The following is a 6,749-nucleotide window of genomic DNA, read 5'->3' as shown; positions in this document are numbered from 1 at the left end:
GTAAGGTTGAGTGTGTGTTGTTAGAGTTGCACACAAGAGGGAGACATTTACCCGTTTTACTCCAGCGTATGTTTTTAAAACAGTACAGAGGATTTATTATGAAATAAAAATATTATTTATAATTTAAAAAAAAAGGTGTTAGTTAATCATGCGCAACAAGTTGTATTTGATCAGTTTAATTTTTTAAACAAAATTCAAGCATTTCAATGTAACATATTTAATTAAACATATTACATAGCAAAATAAAATATATTAAATTATTTCATTAGATCCAGTAAATTTTTAAAATCTTTTTGGGGGGGTTGATTTTAGTGTTTTGTTGTGTTTTCATCATGATGAATGGCTTTTGCCGGTGATGCCACCATCTCACTCTAGTGGTACGCCAAAGAATCACTACCTTGAGGACAGTTCGGTTGTTATATTCATTGATACTTACTTAGCATTTAATGTTGAACAATTGCCTGTTTTTAAACATTTATTTATGTCCAGTTTGAATTTTTACTATTTTATGTGCCATATTTTTTAATGTTCATTTTTAGAAGCCATACTTTGTGTAAAAAGTTTGACAACCACTGGTTTATACATTTCCTATTTATATTTAAGGACATTGGCATTAAATTTTAAACGACTATAATTATAAACGCTTTGTCCCCTTTTGTATTCTCAGCTTGCTTGTGTGACTCATAAAAGTAGGTATAATAAATTTTGCATTAGGATTAATGTCAGCGTTCCCACTGAGATTAAATCCACTGATGTATAGGAGTATAAAAATACATGTGCCATCAGTTGAGGGCTGTTATTTTGGTCCTTTTCTGCACTAATTTGAAGGAGGACAAGGATGTCTGATAACAGCACGTTGATGTTATTATTTGAGGGGCGGCGGTAATTACATTGGTTGGCCGTAGCGCGCCGCCTGAATGCTAACGCGCTCAGATAAGGTCACAAGCGAGTGGACAGCCGATAATTGGTGGCCCCAATTCCCTTGTGGGATTTAAAAAGACCCCTTATGTGTCCAGTGATGAGAACATATGATGTCTGCAAGGCAGAAACCAAGGAAAGTAGCATTTTAAAATCATAATGAAGGCAAATTAGCATAAAAAGTTAGCGATGTGCGTCTTCATGTAAATGTTTTCTCTTGCGTAGTTATGTGACAAATCAGAAAGATCTTTACTTACTTGTCACCTTGTTGAGATGGAAGAAACGAAAGCCAAAGAAAAAGAAAAAGAAAAACGCAGTCGGTGGCTAGATAGGTAGCGGCTAGCCGCGAACGTTAGCAGTTTGCATCTTCTCTCATCTTGTCGAGACTGGCCCTAAATTTTGGGAATTATTGATTCCAAAGCAAAACCGAGTTGGCGGCTAGATATTGAGTATACAGTATAGCTAGCAGCTAATCTTAGCAGTGCTAGATAAAGCTAGCAGCTAACATTAGCAGTTTCCAGCTTCTTTCACTTCCTACCTCATCTCGTACTCGGTTCTTCTGTTCTTGGAAAGTAAATGTACAAAACAAAAAAGCAAAATACGGGCTTTGGGTGCTAGCCAGTTGATGGCTAGTTATAGCTAGCAACTCTTTACTATTCACCTTCTTACTTTTATGGAATAAAAGTATCCAAAGAAAAATAAAACACTATTAGTGGCTAGATATATAGTTGAGATTGGCTCTTTGGAAAAATGATTTTCAAAACACAGCGTTCGGCCTCTAACCAGGCTGTAACGAGAGCGAGTGGGCTAGCAGCTAACATTAGCAGTCTTCACTCAGCCCTTCTTTATTTGGAATAAGGGTAAAAAAAATCCAAACGAAAAAACAAAACACAAATCTTTTGACGCTCGCTGAGCATCTGCAGGGTTGTTACTATTAAAATGGCCTCTGGAGGACTTTATATAACGTCAAAATGGTCGCCTTCCCCATTCCCTTTTCCCGCTGCAGGCCTTCTATATTTTCCCCTCGTTTTGCTGACTTTTGGATGCAGGGATGAAGGCAGCAAACAGGATTACTTTTCCACACGGTTTCTTTTGTAGAAGAACACAGGGCACACGTCACTTTTGCACTTTTTCCACCATGACATATTGAAGCTTTTCTTCAAATGGAAATCCTCACGCAGGTTTTTTTTTTTTCTCCCCCAAAGTGTCTTTGATCGTCTCCAGCGAGCTCTTAGTAAGAATCAAAGCCTTTTGAGCGCAATGATACACCTTCAGTCGCCCCTTTTTACAAAGTTGAGAGGGCTTTTTCTACCTGTAGTAGCGCTCCAAATGTGTCAGGTTGCCAAGGTTTCTCCTTGAACAGGCCATGTTTTTTTAATAGATTTTTTTTTTATCTGAAAAAACTCTTATTTTGTTAATCTGAAACTGAAAAAAAAAGAGATAACACTAGAATTGTGCTATATTGCAAATTGCATTTAACTTACTTAACAAATGTACTCAACTAGATTAAAAGAAAAATGTTGACGTCATTTAATTGAGTAATACTTTCACGCACCACTAGAGGGAGTCTGCAAAGCGCTAGCCGTACTCATACTACACTTTGACAAGGCAGCACAGTGAACATCAGAATGTTCCATAGCACACTTTTCACTTCCATGATGCCCGTCCGTGGTCGGGCAGGGAGCGCGGTAGGATTGCGTTTTGTCCAAGTCACCTCTAAGCCGCTCATGCACAACAAATAATATTCAGCTAGCTGCTCGGGCTTAGGCACTTTTCGTGATTACATTGGCCGCTTCCTGCCGGCTTGAGTTTGGCATGTCGACTCGGGTCGGAGGAGCCGTTATCGATCTGCTAAAAATGCCATTTTTGGCAGAATGTGGCCATGTAAGGCCCAATACGGATGCGGAGGACGCAAGCGGACGAAGCGGGAGCGAGGCGACAGATAATAAGAGCAAATATTGACGAGGGCCGCGTACACACACGTTGGCAAATATCCATTCAGGGCTCAGGTGGAGCCTGAGAAATCCCCACTGAAGCCTCCCCATTAATGAGCGCGGGGGCCTCCCTACGTGAGGGGCATCCAGGGTCTTTATTGATCCCTCCTTAATTAGCCCTCCCAGTGCACATCAGCGCATAATTAGACTGATACTGTGTCCAAATGAATGCGGGCTGACACCAATTCCTCCCAGGAGACGACTTGTTCGACACAGGAAGGAGGGATGAAGAATTGGGTCAATTAGACCGTATTTTATTTAGCTTAATTATAAACATAGCAGATTGTTCTCAACACTATTTTTAGTCTGGAAACATGATGGACATGGAGAGAGTAAAATGTTACATTTTACCACTAAAATACTACAATATGTTGACCTAATTTTTACTTTTTAAATTAATATAGTATTTGTATTATCTATTTGAATTTATTATTATTATTAATCTATTTATTGATTGTTCATTTTTTAGTATTTTTTTTTTTATCAAAGTATTTTTTTTTAATTTATATATATTTTTATACAGTTTTTTTTTATTTATATATAATTCTAGTTTGATTATTGTTCATGTTTTACTTAATTTTAATTGTCAGTTTATTCTATATTTTACTTTTAGTTTGTATTTTTGTTAGATAGTGAAAGTTTTTCCGGGCACCTTGCAAAAAAAAAAAAAAGCCAGCTTTCCACTCATTACTGATGACAAAAAGAGCAATTTAAGTAGCCTGCATGTGTGTATTTCTTTTTCGTCATTTAAGTGTAGTTAATAAAAACAAAAGTTGACTTATTTTTTTTTACCATTAACTGGTAAGAATGTTCAAATTGTTAATTGCTTGTCATCCAGTTTGCCACCCCCCCCGGCCGCCTGATCAATGGTCCGATTCAATGGCGGTCACGTACCCTTTAGCCCGGCGTGACGCAACCGCGCCAAACCCAACGCCACTTTCACCTCAGCGTCCTCGCCGTGGCCGTTTGACAGTCGCTGAGATCCCCGGAGGGATGATCCCGAGCTATAAATAATATGGATTGTATACGTCTACGCCGAGGGCCCCGGAGCGTCGCTATAATGGCTTTGATATGGAGATTAAAAATCCTCCCCTGCTCACCCCTGGAGTTTGAGTGAAACAACTCCTCAGACGAGTTTCCCCAGTGACGTCTCAGGTGGAGAATAGACGAACACCTCAAGGCTTCCCAAGTCAAAGTCACTCAACTGCTTGACTTTTATTGTGTTGAACTCTGACTTTCGGGTAACAAGCGGCTTTTGTGACGATTTAGTTGGAAATTGTGTGAAAAGTCGAGTGGAAGATCTCCAGAATTAGAACTCCGCGGCGGAAACTACAAAAATGGCGGAGTCACTCCACAAACATTAAAATAATATTTTTACCAACATTTTTGAACCCATTTAACTTTTTTTTTTTTTTATTATTCAAAACTGAAGCGTCAAACACGGCAGTTAGCATTGGGGAAATTTTTTTTTTAAACTGGCAGCTAATGGACATTAGTGTGCTGCTGTGACCTTCGTACAACAAAGCGTGAATGCATGCGGGCGCTGCCGTCTTATATGTGACGATCTGTGCACAAAGAGGCCGAATGTGCCATTCTTGAAACATGAAAAGAGCTCCACATCAATGGACCTTCATGCGGAATTTGGGATCTCGGCATGGAAAGCGCATTTCCGGCACCTTCCAGCCTTCAAAGCGGGATTTATGTCCGTTCAACAGTTGGCGAGGGAGTCCGTAGGAGGCGGAAATGATACAGCTTGCTCACGTCAAATTGCTTTCATCAGTATATAGACAAGAAAAACAATGAAAGATAACCTCAAACTGGCAAATGAATTCAATCAAAACAAGAAGCAGAATCACGCTGAGTGCCTGAAGTGACCCACGCTTCTCTTCTTGGTGTAAACACAGCAATAATAAGCAAATCAAGAGTTCCAAAAAGAGTAGCCATTAATCCCTGATCGTAAAACATCACTTCACGTCAACTTGTGAAAGTCAAAATGAAACAAACTCATGGCGGCATGCCCAGAAAAGAAAAGAAAAACTTTTATTAGGCCCGAGTTCAGTTACATTTATTTATTTTTTGTCATGGTGGAGTCGGTTCAAAAACATGGAATACTCGTTCCGCAAAACGAGGCAGAATCACTCCACAAAGCATGAGGAAGACACTCGAAAATGGCAGAATCATTACACAAAGATGGTGAAATCATTCCGCAAGCATGGCGGAGTCAATCCAACAACATGGCGGAGTCACTCCACCAACATGGCGGAGGCGGAGTCACTCCACAAACATGGCGGAGGCGGAGTCACTCCACCAACATGGCGGAGGCGGAGTCACTCCACCAACATGGCGGAGTCACTCCACCAACATGGCGGAGGCAGAGTCACTCCACCAACATGGCGGAGGCGGAGTCACTCCACAAACATGGCGGAGGCGGAGTCACTCCACCAACATGGCGGAGGCGGAGTCACTCCACCAACATGGCGGAGTCACTCCACCAACATGGCGGAGGCAGAGTCACTCCACCAACATGGCGGAGGCGGAGTCACTCCACCAACATGGCGGAGTCACTCCACCAACATGGCGGAGGCGGAGTCACTCCACCAACATGGCGGAGTCACTCCACCAACATGGCGGAGGCAGAGTCACTCCACCAACATGGCGGAGGCGGAGTCACTCCACCAACATGGCGGAGTCACTCCACCAACATGGCGGAGGCAGAGTCACTCCACCAACATGGCGGAGGCGGAGTCACTCCACCAACATGGCGGAGTCACTCCACCAACATGGCGGAGGCGGAGTCACTCCACCAACATGGCGGAGTCACTCCACCAACATGGCGGAGTCACTCCACCAACATGGCGGAGTCACTCCACAAACATGGCGGAATGACTATCAAGCAAATTCTACCAGGTGGAGAATAATGTCCAGGTGAAGCAGCATGTTGTTTTGACCCATTTACTATCACGAGGCATGGGACAGGATGCAAGAATTGCTTCATAGGGTTGAGATCAGGGGATGGTGCTGATTACCATGAAGTTTTATTTTGCCTTTTCCGATAATCTATGATCTACATATTTGTATATTATTTTACTTTTGTTGTATAGAGTGGTTAATTGCTCTTATGGTACATTTAAAAATGTTCAAACGCGACAAACCTGAAATGAATTCACTTTACTTTATTATGTAATATGTAGTCTTGTCATCGTCTTCTCTTTTTCTTAAGGGAGGTGGGAAAAAAAGAGAAGCTGGTTGCACAGCGTTGCATCTCGTCATCTTCTCATGTTCTCCGAGTGTTGCTGTCTGCTGCGTCCTTTCACATTTGGCCTCGTCTCGTCAAGACAAAAATGGAAAAAAAAAAAAAGAGGGTTATACTTTGTTCTAATGAGCCTTTTTTTCCCCCCCTTTCGCGTGAGCGTATTCTTCTGCTCTGTTCACAAACAAGGTTTTCCCTCATTAGGACGTCTCACATTGGCTTTCTGGAAAGCGTCTTCACTGACCTGCTTCCCGGATCCATTATGGTTGCCATAAAAAAAAAATCATAAAAAAATAAAAATCCAAAGTCAATCCTTTCTTATCAAATATAAATAATTTTTTTTAAAAAAAAGGTCAGTGGAAATATCACGAGCGACCCCAACGTATCCCCGCCCCCCGATTTATCACGCTAGCCCGGCTTGTCCTCACGCTGAACTGTAACTCGGTGTGACTGCTGGCGTCTAAAAAAGGTTACATGCTCGGCCGGGGATGCGGAAACGGCGCCGCCCGCAGTCTTGTGACAGTTGTCGCTCATTAGCTTGACAATAAGCTCTTCGTACACATCTTCGGCCCATTTGTGTCCCCTCG

The sequence above is a fragment of the Vanacampus margaritifer genome, chromosome 20, assembly GCF_051991255.1.
Source record: "Vanacampus margaritifer isolate UIUO_Vmar chromosome 20, RoL_Vmar_1.0, whole genome shotgun sequence".
Lineage (NCBI taxonomy): Eukaryota > Metazoa > Chordata > Actinopteri > Syngnathiformes > Syngnathidae > Vanacampus > Vanacampus margaritifer.
Note: the sequence above shows the minus strand (reverse complement) of the source record.